The sequence below is a fragment of the Uloborus diversus genome, chromosome 1, assembly GCF_026930045.1.
Source record: "Uloborus diversus isolate 005 chromosome 1, Udiv.v.3.1, whole genome shotgun sequence".
In the NCBI taxonomy this organism is placed as follows: domain Eukaryota; kingdom Metazoa; phylum Arthropoda; class Arachnida; order Araneae; family Uloboridae; genus Uloborus; species Uloborus diversus.
The window spans coordinates 223721737-223739076 of record NC_072731.1 but is presented as its reverse complement, the minus strand read 5'-3'; the positions used below and the strand labels follow the sequence as shown (position 1 = coordinate 223739076).

The window sequence follows — 17340 nt, the reverse complement described above, 5'->3', positions numbered from 1 at the left end:
ACAACCAGTAGACTATTCAAAATCCTTTTCGAATGCACAAGTCATCTTCAAATAATTGCCATGGCTATTGAAAGTGGTTCCACAAAGTGAAATTCGAATGGGAAAAGAAACAAAATCGAAGGAAACTGTTCACTATTTAAACAGTAAAATGAAAAATATATATAACGAATAAATGAGGAAAATTCTAAGAACCTCTTTTCATGGCTTCTAGCTCATTAACTTGTTAAAAAGGAAGAAAATGCCGTAAAAAGAAGAAAGTTTCTTAGCACGAATCTGGCAACTGTGAAGTTTGCGGCGGCTTTGAGCGATAATGAATAAGAGAAAAAATTGCAAATGGCGACACGCAATGAAATATATTTTCGTTTGCTTTCAGGGCGATTCACACTATGCAATGAAAGCAAACAAAAAAGAGAAAAAGTGCATTTGCTTGTTTTGGTTGAAACCAGGATTCAAAAAAATAAAAGAAAGATTTCAATGCTACAGGAAGTTCATTAGCAGAGGGACAAAGATATTTGATTTGGAACAAAAGCAACGAAAGTAATGTTTTCAGTCGCGAGAAAGCTTTTAGTGGATCAGAATACATTTTAAATTAATTAAAAAAATATTGATTCGAAAATAGATTGTTCAGAAAAAAGCGCTATCTGTACCTTTTCAGTGATCGATTAAAAATGAGATGCACGAAATTAAATATTTTTCCGTTTTATGGAAAGCATTTTGATATATAGGTGGAGCTTGTTTGATTTGTTTTATCTACCCAATCGCACTCATCCCCCTCCCCTCCCAACCCCACTACTTCCACCGGCCTCTATGAGCTTTTTTTTGGGGTCAAACGAAAGTGGTGCTCTATTATCAAAGGCGTTTACAGCTACAATAAGGGCCAGGTCCACCGAAACAGTACTTACAATTAGAGACGTACCGAGTAGCACTTTGGCCGAGTACCGAGTTACCGAGTACTCGGCCGAGTTACCAAGTACCAATTATGTTTTCAGAAGAACCACCGACACACATGTAATAAATTTTGAACTTATTGGAATAGTAGTATAGACCTCCTGGTACATATAATAGTTTTTAAAACTAAATTCCTGCTGAAATTTAATTACGCATTACATAAACAATTTTGTTTGCGTCAAAAATTTTACAAAAAAATTATTTTTAAAATTAAAAATAAATAAATAAAAGGTATGGTTAAACAAGTTGGAATTGAAACAAATAACAGTAAAATCCCTCTAATGCGGACATTAACAGGACAATTTTTTTTGTCCGCGATAGAGAGGTGTCCGCAGGACTGTGGTTTAATAATGTTATTTGCATTGGAACTGGGGAATTAAAAATTGTCTGCATAAGAGGGGTGTCCGCCTTTGAGGGGTGTCTGTTAGGAGGGGTTTCACTGTATACCAATCATAGTTCTAGTCCGCCAAACATAAATAATTTTTAAAAGCAGATAAAACAAATATGCAGGAACACTGCAGACACGTGTTTCTGCCCCCCTCCCCTCCCGTTACAAGGAACGTCTTTTTCAGTGCATAACATGTGAGTTAAAGAATATAAAGACATTTGACAAAAAAATCCGACTTTTGTCGGATGCCTTTAAATCCACGAGCTCCCATTTTGTGCATTGAAAAAGGAATTCCTTGTAACGCCAAAACATGTGTCTGCAGTGTTCCTGCAGTGTGCTTTTAACGTTGTTTTGTTTCCTTTTATTTTTTAAGCAAAAGTATTTTTATATTTTTTATAACTAATTTTGTTTGTAGCAAAAATCCATTTTTAATATAAAAATTCCATATTTTCTATGCTTACCTTTTTTGCATAATTTTTAATAATAAGTTTTATTTACTTTGGGGACATTAAAATAAAGATTTATTCTATTGAAGCATTACAAACTGCATTACTCTCAAAATTTAAATCTGACTTATAAATTTTAATTGTAAATGATTGCAGAATATAATGCTTGCTCTTTTTTTAGACATTTTAGTATCTGTCTTGGACAATATTCAATTTTTTGCAACTACTCGGTATTGGCCGAGTATCTGATCAGAATTTGGCCGAGTACCGAGTAGTTACCGAGTACTCGGTACGTCTCTACTTACAAAAAACTTATATTCAACTTCCAAAAAATAAATGAATAAATCATTTAAAAAGCCTTCTTCTGTGGAAATGACAGCGTAGTACGAAATCTTACAAACAGAGACCTTCCGGAAAATTCAATTGGCACTTCAGATGAAAAAGGCATAGCGGTTGGCAACAAAAAATCCCATTTACTCTATTTTAAAGCGATAAAATTTTAATTCAAACACAAAATTGAAACCCACTGCTACATAAATCATCGATTAAAATAAAAGTTATAAGTGAGAAATTATTAAGAAATCGAGAATAAAATCGATGCGGTCTTGATCACAGAATAACAAAAGACTTGGATTTTTTTTTTTTTTTTTTTGAAACTAAAGATTTCTGAACAAATAAATGGGAGTTCACAAGGATTTTAAGAATAGCTTAATCTATAGTTGGGCCAAAACTAACCTGGCAGCATCGAAATACTGTGATTAGAATCTGCTAGCCTTCACAATGCTTACAGGTTAGGTTTGCCCCAAATACAATCTTCTGAGTCCAAGCAGACGTGATGCGTGCTATCACGTCTGCGTTGATTAGTTTTGCCATAGTGATTAGGATCTTGTGAGGGTTTTTAATTTCTATAGTGTTCTTTCCTTTTTTTTTTTTTTTTTGCAATTAAAAATTTACTTGAATTTTTATTCTGAAATTTCCGTACAAAAATTGCAATCGCCACAAAATAACTCATATGTATGTTTCTGGAATAGCGACCTCGGTAACCAAGAACAGAGCTTACTTCAAAATGAAATTGCTGAAGTTTGTTAAAGTAAATTGAGATAATCAAGAAAAACATAATGAAAATGAGAAATATATTCTAAATACATTTATTTACATATATCTTTGGAGTAAGAAATTCTATAAGATATGATTTCAAAACGAGTAATCAATTCATAATTTTGAACGTATCAAGCGTTTAAAATGAAGTACACAGAAATAATAAAAGGTATAACAAATATGCAATACAAAAGAAATTGCATACCCCCCCCCCCCCCCACACACACACACAGTAAAAAAAAAAGGGAAGGGAGAAAAAGCAGACATAATTTATCTGTTTTCCCACAATAATTTCTCCCTCAAGTTTGCGGAACCTCCAGTAAAGCCGTTTGACAATTTGTCAAGCAATGGCAAATGATCATGCGACACATTATCTACCAACCACAAAACACATAAAACGCAAGCCAACAAGAAGTCTAGATTGTTGGAATAATACGTAGACTTTACATTAGATGCAAATACAATGTTATGAAATAGCGGACTCTTTTCAGAACTATTTCCCTGACGTATTAAACGGACAAAGCCGCAATTCATACGCACCCTTCCAAACAAAGGCATAGGCAAAAATATTTCGACCCGTTCAACGCGCACGTCAAAATCGAACGAACTGAACAAGGACAATTGATTGTAATTCAGGGTTCCTTATTTTTCTAACTCCTTGTGCTTCAATTAAGCATTAACTTTTCCAAACCCAATTAAGGCCGGCCCCTAAATCCAAATATGACACAAGAAGCGAATTTGATGATTAAATAAAGATGATTTCTTTATTCTTGTGTGAATGATTAATCAAAAAGCACTCCCACAGAAGGAAATTAAAAAACTATCGTTTGGCAAGAGACTTGGGCGATGGATGTTAATCAACAATGTCTGCTAATTCTAAGAAACTGTCTTGCAGTAATCAACGTCTTCGTTTGATTTTCGATGGCTCCGAGTGAGAAAAATTCGTTAATTTCGGTGAATATAATTTTTGAGGAAAAGATTAGAAATGTTGCGCGGAGCAGGTTTGTTGCTCAAAAGTTTGAGAGAAAAATAAACTTCTTACAATTTGTTTACGTTCGAGACGGAAGTGCAAATGAAGTTTAGAAGTTCATAGATGGCAGCAAGCGGGAGTTTTCAAAAGAAAGCTACGATTTTAGCCACAATCATAATCACTTCAAAAACGCAATGTTGAATCAAAACAAATACATAACGAATATTAGATTTTCCCGCACAATTTTTATTTTTAAATGCAATTTGAAAATTGTCAACTTTGAAGCAATTTACATTATAGATTTACAATTTGTGACTCATTTATTGTACAGGGTTCATACTCAATTCGGATGAAAAAATTCCATGACTTTTCCCAAGACTTTCTTAGGACTTCATAAAAATTTTCATGACCTTGTTAAACGAAGAGAATGGTACTATTTAATGTCAAACCTGCCAATTTTCGGAAGTGGGCATTAGCAAAATTTACATGAATGCCACTACCTCATCAAAGCACTTACTTGACTAAAAAAATATCAGTGCACACTGCAGAAACTAATAAACTATTCTTATTTTTCTTTACCATATAAACTTCAGTTAAGTAAAAATACAGGGTGTCTCAAAAGGTCGTTTACAAACTTAACATGCTGGTCTGTCATATCATGATGAACAAGATTTACATAGGAACATGTGTTCGCAAACGCAATGTTGGCGCACTCCATGCACACAAAGTCAGACACTAACGGATGCACAACATGTCACATATCTATTATACAAAGGCAGTTTTATACAACATTTTAGTCTTTTAGGAAAGCTTAAAGCAGTTGCTAAAATTTGAGTCCTGCCAGCTCTCATAATCACGTTGCAACGACAACGCAGCGATCAGAGAAATCTTGTCAGAATGGATCGTTATTACGACGGTCGGTACTTCGTTCGTTGCGACGGTGTCTGACAGTTAAAGGCAGCAAATTTCAACAACAGCTATAAGCCTTCCTTGAAAACTAAAATGTTGTGTAAAATCGTATTTGTGTAATAAATATGCGACATGTTCTGCATCCGTTAGTGCCTGACTTGGTGTGCGTAGTGCGCCAGCATTTGGCTTGCGAACGTATGTTACTATGTAAATCTTGTTCATCATGATATGGCAGACCAGCATGTTAAGTTCGTAAACGACCTTTTGGGACACCCTGTATAGTGGATGCAATCTACTGATGTTTAATGTCCGATCGCAAAACAGTGCTTCTAATCATCCATGTAACTTGACAGTATTTTCATTCATTGAAGTAAAGTCATGTTTAGCAGTAAATTCATTTTTCTAAACCAGATACTGCAGCTGGCCACATGGATCAATTTTGCGAGCTGCACATTGGGCACCACTGTTTTACTATTAGAATTCCCCTATTTGTATGTTCTATCGCCTGACTAAAGTCTTCATTTTCTGAAGCTTTCAACAAATTAAGATAAACTCTGAAAATTACAAGTGCTTGAAATAAACTCGGATGCAATTAAATTACATTTTTTGAGTGGGCGTGGTAAAATCAAGAACATGCTAAGCCCACTACTACAGAATATAACACATAAGTTCTAAAAAATATGGTGAATTCAAAATTAGGGATGTTTCAGCAGTAAAATCACATTACAAAAAAAAAAAAAAAAAAGAGGCGGGCGAGTGTTACAGAAGCGGATGCAATAGGATTCCTAAACTCAGATTCGTTTTTGAGATCGTTCAATCTTCGAGTATTAATAGCTTTTACACGCAATACGGTTGAATCACTCAAAATTTTAATTCTTTACTGTTCTTTATTACTGCCCAAGACATTTTTCCATGACTTAAAATAAATTTCTATAACTTTTAACGAAAATATTAATTTTTCATGATTTTTCCAGGTCTAAAATTTGTTTATTGTTTTCCCATGACTTTCCAGGATTTCCATGACCCGTACGAACCCTGATACAAACGCAAAATGAAGCAATATACGTGTGGAGAAGTTTTTTTAGCTAGATTAACTCACACATGAGATATATCGGGAATGCTGTAGCTGTAAGTATAAATAGACAAAAAAGATAGCAAGAGAGGAAGTTGTAGATTTCTTCTTTTAAAAGATAGTAAAAATATAGCCATTTCCGGCAATTTATCTACACACTCGACTTGATTCTTTCTAGGAAAGGTAAAACCCAATTCACACTTCCGTTCTTAAGCATCAACAGCAAAATAAAAAATACAGCTATAACTCAAAATTAGAGATCAAGGAAAAAAGATAACGTTTTTTTAAAAACATTTTTGAAAAGAAAAACAAATATTTGAGGGGTATTAAAGTAACAACGAATGCCTAGCAAGCTTCAGACAGAAGTCAACCACAATGATATAAAACTCCTCAGAAATAATAGATAATGGAATATTAATCTTACTGAGGAGGACCAAAAGCTAATAAACGTCGAAATTCGCCAATGAATGTCAACATTCACATAGCAAAGACATCGGCGGGGGTCCGAATGTTTTCGGCGAATCACCGGTAAAAGAAGATAGAATTAGGAGAAATTAAAAGAAGAATAGAAAGAAGATATAGAAAAGAAAAATAGAATTTTTCCAATTTCTTTCGTTTACAATTCCGAAAATATTATCTTACTAATTAGAAATGAAACATATCTTTTTTTTTTCATATTCATTTGAAAAGTAAGTGACCCATTCAAATTTTACGAGGTTCCTTGATTCAGAAAGGAATGGGCCTCGACTGTTGATCCTTCTATTTCTGTTTTTTAATTCATGATTTGTCTTATCTGTGTACGATTATAAAACTATTTCAATGGTATAGTTATTCAGTAGTACTTAATAATATTCTAAACTACAGGGCTTATACATTTTTCTTTTTAGTTTTTACGCAGTCGGGTTTTTTGTTTTTATGTAATCCTTATATATTATTTCTGTAGCCTGTTTTTGGTTTCTACGCCAAATTTCCCTCAATTTTTGATCGATTTCTTTGATTTACGGCTTATTTTATAGCTTATGGTGCTGGCTACTGACGAAAAATAGACCCAAGGTCTAAAAATTGTTTCTTTTAGCCGAAAAACCTGTTTTAAAGAACCAGAATAAGGTTTTCGGTCAAACTTATAACTTTAATTTGCGCTATAACCGACAGAGCTGAGTAGCTTGATCGGCAGAGCGTTCTCTTCGTAACCAGGAGATTACGTGTTCGGGCCCACGTCCGGACAATCTGCACCAAAAAAATTAGAGAAATATCGCGTATTACATGAACACTGAGTTAAATGAAGAACAACTAGAAGGGAATAGAATAAATGAGAGGGAAATGCTCCTTGCTGATATGAAAACATTCAGTGATTTAGTGCTGAATTACTTCGAAATTGCACGTGTTTTTTTTTTTTTTTTTTTTTAACCTTTGGCTCTGGAAAGAAAATTAAAGCATAATGTAAGCGAAAATATAAGTAACAGGTTTAAGATTTCAGGCTACAATAGAATTGTTTTTTGTTCAGAAAAAAATAATAAATCGTATATTGAAATATATATTCTTCTAATGAGTTTTTGACTCTTTGTACAAATAAATAAAATACTACCTCAATTTGAAGGGTAAAAAATATTTTTTCTTCTTTTTGCTAAAAAACAAATAGCTTATCACATTTTTACTACATTCGAAAAGCTACGCTTAAAAAAGAGCATAGTTCAATTTATTTTGTATTTTAACCGTGCTGTTAAATGATGAACACGTGCTGCCATCTAAGTTATAACGGTTTAAGCAGCCTGCGATAACAAATTGTAAAAATTTTTAAAAATAAAAACATTTTTCTTCAATATCTTATCTTATATATTAATCCCCTTTATTTTAAAACTTATCAGGCTGGCCAATGACGAAAAAAAGACTTACGGTCGAAAATTCAAGTTTTCGAAATCGTATCTTGCTGTTTCAAAACCTTGATGCTGCCTGTAGTTCTTATGCATTTTTTAAAGCAAAGTTCTAATGCAGTTTTCCATTTTTTACGTCGCTTTCGGCAAAAAAAAAAAAAAGCCTGTGTGTGTGTTCATATTTTAATAAAGCTTAACAGCACTGGACTTAGTCGTTCGGTTTAATTGATAAGTTTTTTTCGGTAGAGCGCTCGGCTATAAACTATCTGAACTTCGGGCAAGCTTGGGCTGTCCGACATAATATCAAATTTATATTAGTATTACGCATTACATGTGCTCATAACATACACACCTAATAAAATAAATGCAGTGGGAATGCTACTTGGTGTTTCGACTCCTTTATGCAGGCTACAGTTATCATTAGGATAAGTTGATTGTTAATCGAACAGTGTTCTTTGACTACATCCAGACCACTCAACATAATGTAAGCATAAAAAAGTATAAGATTTATCTAAAGAAATCCTTTTTGTGCAGAAAAACATTTTTATTGTATGCTAAAATGTAGATGTTTCTAATAGCAGTGTTCAACCTTTTGTACAAATGGGAAAATACTACGCCCGATCAAAACTACGAGTTTCTCTCAGTAAACCTTTAATTTTTTATTCGCGCGAATACGATATAAAGCATTAAAAGTATTATCAACTTCATTAGCAAGAAATTATTTTCTACTCCTCTGCTTTCTTCTGAAAAAAAAAAACACTTTGTCTACGTTCGAAAAATTACACTTAAGAACGGACTCAGTTCAACTGGTTTTGGTTTTGAATTTTAAGTGTTCGATTAAAAGAGAAACATGTGAGGGCATTTAAGCCGTAACGGTTAAAGCAACCTTCTGTGTGAAATAGTTCAATATTCAAAGATAAAAACACTTATTTTCAATCAAATTTATTACTTCTCAAGAATGTTTGTTTCAATCGCTACGTGAGATCTTCGTCATTCTTTAATCAAATTCCATGCTTTGCGAATAATTTTAAATCGTATCATGCTGGTTAATGACAAAACACAGATGCATGATCTTATTATTATTATTTTTTTTTTTGGCAAAAAGCTTTTTTGCTGTTTTTTACTACGCATTCCTTCAATGAATAGCTTTCGAAAAGGAAGGCGCAATTGCTAGGTTTGTTGGGGTGTCGGGCTGTTAGTCAGAATGGCGCCAATTCGAATACGTGCCAATAAATATCTCTTTAATGTTTCTTTTTTTCCCGTCAGATGCTGACATGTGCAGGACTGTATTTGCCACAACCTGTTTTTTCACATGCACAATTATTACTTTTTCACGAGTCACCACTCAGCCACACTTTTAATGACATTTATGTTTGCAATGAAAATATGTACGATTAAAAGGGGAGCTATGATCAAATTATCACAACGTTGTATTTAACGAGGTTTTGGTACTGATGTCTTTAAATTACATGCCTTCTCTTCTGCGCTTACTTTTTTTTCGGTTCTTCTTCATAATGTTCTTCCTTTGAAATTCTTAAAGAGCGAAATGCCTTACGAAACGATTTGAAGCACAGTGCGGAGTTCCGCACGGGTCGTCTGTATTTTTTTATTTTACACTTTTTAGTTAGTTTTCATTGACTTAATTATTATGATTATAAGACGGTACATTTCGCAATCTTGTCATTTCATTGGCAGAATTTGTATCGTGAGATTTATTAAGTAACTTGCGGTGGCCTCCCCCTCCCCCCCCCCCCCCGTCAGTCAAATCTTTCCCGCAAAACTAAAAAAGCCTGTCAAAAAGTACACGTGGCGAAACTCAGACCCCTAAATCACGACAAAAACAAATGCAACACGTTAGAGATGAAAATCGAATTAGTAGACTTTCTTTTGGTGCTTATTGCATGGGTTATTTTGATGAGGACTACAATCGGAGTGTCTTGCCTCCCCTACGCATGGTATATTGCTTATTACCAGTACAGAAAACTATAAACAAAACATGACAGAATTTACATCAGAAAGAGGGGAAAGTTCATCCGGAGCGAGGGTGGGAGTTAAATCCACCGCTTCAAGTGTGAGAAACAATCGCTTAGACAACTCGTCCACTGAGGCTCCAATTAGTAGACTTAGTAAACAAAAAATTCAGGCAGTGAAAGCTACCTGCATTTGTCGCACGCAGGTAGCGTGCGACACGATCCCGGATTGACAAAATGGCAACTGCTTGCTGATATGGTGAATTTTGCGTGTTTAGTGACACTCCCAAGGTTAAGACAAATCGATTTACGTAAGAATTACCAAAATTGGCCAAGGCGTTTAGCTTCTACAACGCCATAACGTCGCCTCAGAAAAACGGTAAGACATCTAATCCCAGGAACAACAGTAAGATATCCTACTGTTGCTTTGAGGCGACGATATAGAAACAAACATACACACATAGACTTATAAACACATTATCCTCCTTTGCGTCGCGCACGCGGGTAAAAATAGCGCACACCGTAACATTTCGTTGCAGAGATGTAAAACGATGAAAAAGTTAACATTGCGCATTGATTTTGTCCATTCATAATTGAAATTGATGAGAACCAGAACTACGCTCCTAGTGGCGGCACGGCTCAAGACTGGACACACACATTTCCTACGGTTATAAAAAGACTATTCTCACAATCACCGGTCCTGTCTTCATGGTCGTTGGAAGTGGGTAGAAGGGGCACTCCCCCACCCCCTCTTTTAAAATTAAATAAATGAAGATAAGATCTATAAAATACTAACGTTACTTTCATGCCATGACCAATGATTAATGAAGATTAATTGTAAAAATCATTAAAATTTAGGCTTCATGAAAATATTATTTGAACAAAAATTGCATTCTTCTTGGTTGTTGTAAAACCATCGTGAATGACTTAAATCTGTCAAAACGGGTCCCCCAGTTCGCCGATACGAAATTTCTTCCCCCTTGTTTTTAAGTTACAATCATACTTTTTGATATGTTGAAGGGGGGGGGGGGTAATTTTTAATGTCGACGAAACTGAGGATGAAGCGTTAGAACTTGTTTTCACAAAATTGCAAAAATTTTGTAATTAGAGTGATAAAAATTGAACAGACTTGATTAATTTGTTTATTTAATAGAATGGTTTTAACAGAGATGAAAAAACATCAGAGTAGAGTAGACCGGGGCACGTTTACGCATTGGGTACGTTTACGCAGAGCCCTTTTTCAAAAACGAGTTATAACTGGAGAGACAACAGTCATAGTAGATTGATGCTGCTCCATAGCAAATATTCTCACCAGTTTTTGAGCATCAGTCGAACTTCGGTTCAGCATGCGGATAGGAAAATCTGTTTTCTACCAAGCCGAGTAAATTTTGTGTTGAACGTTTTGAAGCTTATTGTGAATGAATAATGCTTTGCTAAAAACAAATAAACATAAAAAAAAAAAAAAATAGACTTTTACCCCTTTTTTTTTGAGAATTGCATTTGTATGGACAGAAAAGTTATTACATTTTTTTGCACGGTTGAAAATAAATCCAAACTTGCCGAAGGGGCACGTTTACGCATTTCCATCGGGGCGCATTTACGTACGTTCTTACTGTGTCTTATTATTCTGTCTTACTTCTAAAAGGGCCTCGGACGCTTTTTCCGCTCCGCATTGTTTCAAACCTTTAGTATTTTCAGGTAATTTTATTTTTAAAATAACCATTCATTTTAAATTAAGTAAAAGATTCGTATCTTATAGCTTACAATCATAGAGTGATGTCTCCATGCTTGTTCAGCTTTAACTTTATAATACTATTCAGCCTCTGATACATTTTCTTTATTTTAAAGATGGTAAGAAAGACATCACGTTCAAACAGAACCACGTTAGATGTCAAAATAATGAAAAGGCTTATCAATAATCCAAGTATTTTTCCCAGTAAGCCTTCCACATCATCACATATGGACTACCCCAACTGAGACCATTAGAAAAAGTAGGACCAAAGCTTAGGAACCAGGAAAGGAAAAAAAAAGAGGATGCTCACAATCCTAACTGATACTCCGATTAAAAAAGCCCTCAGACAAGAGCAGTTAGAAGCTACAAAGAAAAGAAACAAAATGGGCAGAACAAAACAAAAAGGAGAAAATACTTTAAAATTTACATGTTTCTATTGAAGCAGAAATAGAAGATATCAAAGAAAAAGGTATGAAACCGAAACAAGGGCATCCACATGCAAAATTTTAAGGAAGAGGGGGGGGGGGGGGAGGTGCTCAGATATTTTCCCCATGGTTAAGCAGGATATTTTCCCCACAAAAACCGATTTCAGTACAGATCAGAGTTATTAGAATTTGGCATTTTTAATAACTTATTCATTAATTGCCGGAGAAGAAATGTTTTTACATTTTTGCGACGAAAAAAGTACTAAAAGCAACGAAGCTCTAATTTCAAGGGTGGGGGGCTTGAGCCCCTCCCCCTTATCCCCCCGTATGGGCGCCCTTGAACCAAAATCTGCGACAGGGAAAAGTTGGTACATCCTGACAAAAGGAAATTAATGAACGATTCTGTTTACGAAGTAGAGAATCGTGCTTGCAACTATTGCCTGAAATGGAAAGCACACAACCAATCGAAAAAAGGACAAGACAGGGTTCAACGTCTTAGATGTCAAAACGCAGTTCCATGACAAGTATGCGAAAATAAATACTTTATTTTTGTTAGTAAAATCTAAGTGATGAAGAAGATGACTAAATAGTTTCTGCTTTTAATTAGCAATAAGTCCTACGATTTTAGTTTAGCCTATAAAATGATCTTTAATTAATTATTTGTGATTTTCTAATTTCAAAGTGTTTTAAGATAAATAAAATATCTAAATTTGGTTAAATATCTATTTCACTTACTATTTGGTATCAATATTAATATGCGCGAACGTGACCCACTCAATGCGTAAACTTGCTCCGCGTTCGGGCAAATTTACGCAACCGACTTGAACTCAAAAAAACACAAGCTGAATATACAAATTTTGACTTCATTAACTGCTTCATAAAACCAATGTCTAAAATTTCCTAGGTTCAAACATAAAAATTGGAAAATTCATTGAAAAAAAATCCTCGTAAATGTGCCTCGGTCTACCCTATAGTCTTCAATTTTCTGTATGAACATAAATTTAAAAAAAAAAAATTAATTAATAAAAAAATACATGAGAATGCTCCTTTTCCTCCTCTTCTACATTCAATTCCAACGGCGCCCTTGCCTGTCCTACACTCAAGCATGCGCGAAAGTAAGGAGCATGTTTCTACCATTTAAATTAACAATAGTAGTTAATTACGCAATTAGTTAGCCATCCCAACAGCAGTGTCATCAAACATCAATCCTCAGTAAGTAAAAAGTATCAAAGCATTTTCATCAAACGGTCAATTAGCTACCGTCTCACCTTACAAACGAATTGTATCAGAATTAAGATCGCGGGAAGAAAGTCTTGGTATGAATGAAGCGATCAACTGACCCGTTATCTTGCACATTTACATTATTACTTAAGTCATCAATAACATCACGTTTTTCCTCATCCATTCTTTTCAAAGAAGAAACAATAGATTTACCGAACGATTCAGAGCCGACGAGAGGCCATGTTAGCCTTAGCAAGGTTGGTATAAAAACCGGGTTTTTTTTGTTTAAACCAGTTTTTTTTTTGTTTAAACCAGGTTTATTTGGTTTTTTAAACTATTTGTAAGAAAAACAATTTTATTTTAGGAAAATTAGGAAGATTTTATGAATTAATTGTTAAAGAATGTTTAATTATTCGTTTTTGCACCTAATTTCTTTGTAATTAATTAAATAATTATGAGTAAAATCTTGCAATTTTACTTCCTTCCACTTAGAGATTTCTATAGGAGAATATAGTTTGAAAATCTTTAACTGTTATAAAAAATATAATACGGCCTTGGTATAAATAATCAAAGAAATAATTTAATGTGCTAGTTCAGACATTATTAATTACAAAGAACCAAGAATAAATCCTTGCAAATTAATTTCCTCATAATCATAGCTATCTACTATATATATATATAAAAAATCAAAGTAAAATTAAAATCACGCATGCTTAAACATGGAAAGTATTTTGCAATATCTACAAATGAAACATAAGTCTGATGTACATTATACAACTTAAAAAATCAACGCATATTTTGTTCAAAGATTTTTAAAAAAAGTTACAAATCATGTTATCTATTTACCTTATGTATCAATGACAACAATTATAGAAACAGGACTAGTAGGTTTTAAGAAAATCATTATGTTTTCCATTGTAGATATTATTTCTCCTGGTTTAATGCCTTTAGGAATACAATTTTTTTTTAATCAAAGCAAAAAAAAAAAAAAAAAATCATTTTAGTTAAAAGCCTCCGTACAAACTTAAATGAAAATACTCTTTTAACATTTTAATAACGCGGACTGATATAAAAATTAATGTTTATTGATTCTTCCACTATTCATACATGGAGACTTCTTTTATTATATTGGGATCAAAAACGTTCTTTGAAAGGTGAAAATTTAGCACTAATTTCTTTTTATAAGAGCACAGTTACATGAATATTTTCTGTTATCATAACTTTATGTATTTTCTTTTTTTTGCTCTGACTGCATCGTCTATCGGGGATGCAAAAAGTGCAGGTATAAGTGCAATTTTATGCCTACTGAAAGTGTTTTACGACTTCTTCATTTAAATATTCTAGTGATAAGAAATTTTTACACTAAGCATCGCTTCAATGGCACATGATCTATCGCAATAACTCTTAAGTAATCAAGCAAATTAGGTAATATATGAAGTCTTGGTTGAAATATGGTTTTTGGACTATTTTGAAATGCAAAAGGCTGAAAAATAATGATAATTAAAAAATTATAAAAGAGCTACTTGGATTTTTTTTTAACTTTTTGCAATAATATGTAAATTTTATGAAAACATTTGGAGAGAAACGATGAAGTTTTTCAAAAAACATTTTTGAAAAAAAAAAAACACACACATGGTTTAAAAAAAAAACACTTGGTTTAAACCAACGTGGTTTAAACCAAACAACTCTGACCCATAATCAGAAACTAGGGGCCCTGCTAGGAATCGGAGTAGTATAAATTTAAGTAGTTAAATGTAGGGAGACCAAACTGACAACGGTCTCAAATTGCCTCTCGGCGGGTGTCATCGTGCGAAAAATATCATTTACGTTGTGTTTCGAAAAAAGATTCTATCATTATTTCTTGACATACAAAAACTTCATGGAACTATGAAATAGTTTTTAAAAAAAGTATCAAAAAAAATTAAATTTTAATAAAATTAAAGGAAAGAATAATTTATTTTAGCAATTCCTTCCAAGTACGAAAATTTATTTAAATTTCGTAATAAAAGGACATATTAATCAGACATGTGACGCAAACAGGATGAAAAATACTGAAATTGCTTGGATGCGTTAACCAACACAACACTGTTAGTATATTTTACTATGACTGAAAGCTCTCCCGTGTGTTTTTGTACCTATAAAGCAGACTATTTTAATTGGAAGCATGAAATTAAGTGGAACATGTTGAATTTAACTTCCAATGCCCCCTTTTTTCTGTATAGATCATTTTGCTTTCTCAAGAGTTACTAAATTCAGTAAAAATACTGAAAAATCACATGTCTGATTAGTAAAGAAATCAATTGCAACGAACTAAAAAAAAATCTTATTAAAAAAAAAAAGCTATGTGCTATCATTATTATAATGTACATTTTATTAATTTAACTATTTAATGAGATTTATGTTCAGTATAAGTCAATACAAAAACAAATTTTCTTAAATGGTGAAACACACACAAAAAAAAAAAAAAAAAACACTATTGCCGATTCGCACAGCAACCATATATTAATATTGAAGACTCAAGACACTTGGAACAGAAATAAACTGGAAAAAGCATTTTATAGTAATTGAAACAAACTTCATAAAAGCAATTACAGTCAAATTAAACTTACTTTATTAAGAGGCAAAAGACAGCTGCAAAATGAGACAGGACTGACGGACAGTGCATTCACTCTCGCCCCTAACCTTGAATGAAGGCGGCCAAATGGTACCTGAAATTTAAAACGTACTTATTACATCTTGATACATAGAGTGCGGCGCAAAAGATAAAGCACAATGCGAATTTTCGAATAAAAAGAAAACTATTCAACAGAATGCTTTCAAATTTCTACTGAATTGGGCAAGAATGATCCTAAATCAGCGTTTCTTAAATTGTGTTCCGCGGAACCCCAGGATTCCACGGAGCTCTCTCAGGGGTTCCGTGAGACATGAATGTTACCTTTTTCACACATTTCAAATTTTTAACTCAAAATATCGATAAAAATAATGCCTTTTTCAATTTTAAAAGTAAATTCCCTTTTACTTTCGTATATTAATCTGAGCATTATTACTCATCACTTCTCACCTTATGGCTCGAAAAGTAGCCTAAAAATGCGTTTTAAAAACTTTAATTTTGAAAAAAATTCCGGAAGAAGCTATTGAAAAGTGACTTCAATGTTGAAAAAGTTTCGAAAGGGCATCCCAAACTCCTTTTCCTACAACATTACCAAATATTTCCTAAAATTACGATTTTTATGTCAATTTCAAATTTTCTGCTCTTCATAGCCACTCTCTCAGTATCTATGACAGCAGTTGAAAGGAGAATTTCAATATTTAAACTAGTAAGGACCAATTTAAGAAGCAGTACTCTGTCGTGATAAGCACAAAAGTCATATCTGTACTTTTTATTAAAATTGATTTATTGTCACGAGGTGGTTCTCAACTCATTTTACTTATCCTATACAATGCTTTGGGGCTATTTGTAGATGGGAAATATTCTTTTAAAAATCCTGAAAAAGTGGAACTTGAATCAAATACGCGTAAAACATTGAAAAGCCGTTTCTTATTTTGAGCTCAGCTGCAGATACGACTTTTGTGCTTAACACGGCGGTACTAGTCAAGAGCGTCTAAATGTTCTAGCTCTGTCTGAGTCTGTCACACAATGAAAACAAAGTCTTTGATTTATAAAAAACTAAAAAATTGTTGAAAAATAAGAGACATTTTAATTTTTAAGGATAAAAAACTTTTTCTGTGTACATTTATGTGAATTATTGACATTATTGCAGAACAGAAACGAAGACAGAAACACAATAAAAAATAAATTTCATAATGTGAGATACTTGTCTTAGACAATCTGCCTACAGTGTGATGATAAATGAAAAACTTGCCACGGTGACAGAAGTCGGCATCACTACTTTTTAAACAAGAAGTTCTGTCTAGAACTAGACGAGCCTACTTTCCCGTATACCCATACTACTTTCTAGTACCTGATCAATATTCTCAAAAATAGCTAAAATTGCAAATTTTTTCAAACATACTTTTAAAATACTTTAAGCTGATTTCTAGGAATAAAATATTCCTCACTCATCAAAAAAAAAAAAAAAAAAAAAACGAACAAATAAAATAGCAGCAACTTTTAAACAAAGCAGCTAATACAATTTTTTAGATTAAAAAAAATCTTTAATGGCTTTCAAAATGAAAAATTAATAAGTAAAATTAATAAGCTCATTAAAATAAATACATCATATCAAAAAAAAAAAAATCGTTTCTTTTTGCCCTGTTGCCAAAAACATTTTTTAAAATTAATTAATGCAA

The 17340-nt window shown here is 33.2% G+C and overlaps 1 protein-coding gene across 1 annotated transcript in view; it reads right to left on the bottom strand.

Moving 5' to 3' along the window:
* LOC129234177 (protein O-linked-mannose beta-1,2-N-acetylglucosaminyltransferase 1-like) overlaps window positions 1-17340 on the bottom strand; it is a 128606-nt gene that overhangs the window by 85701 nt on the left and 25565 nt on the right. The window contains exon 2 of the mRNA XM_054868089.1: window positions 15660-15758. The gene's annotated coding sequence lies outside the window, so the exon portion shown is untranslated. The remainder of the gene's footprint in view (window positions 1-15659; window positions 15759-17340) is intronic.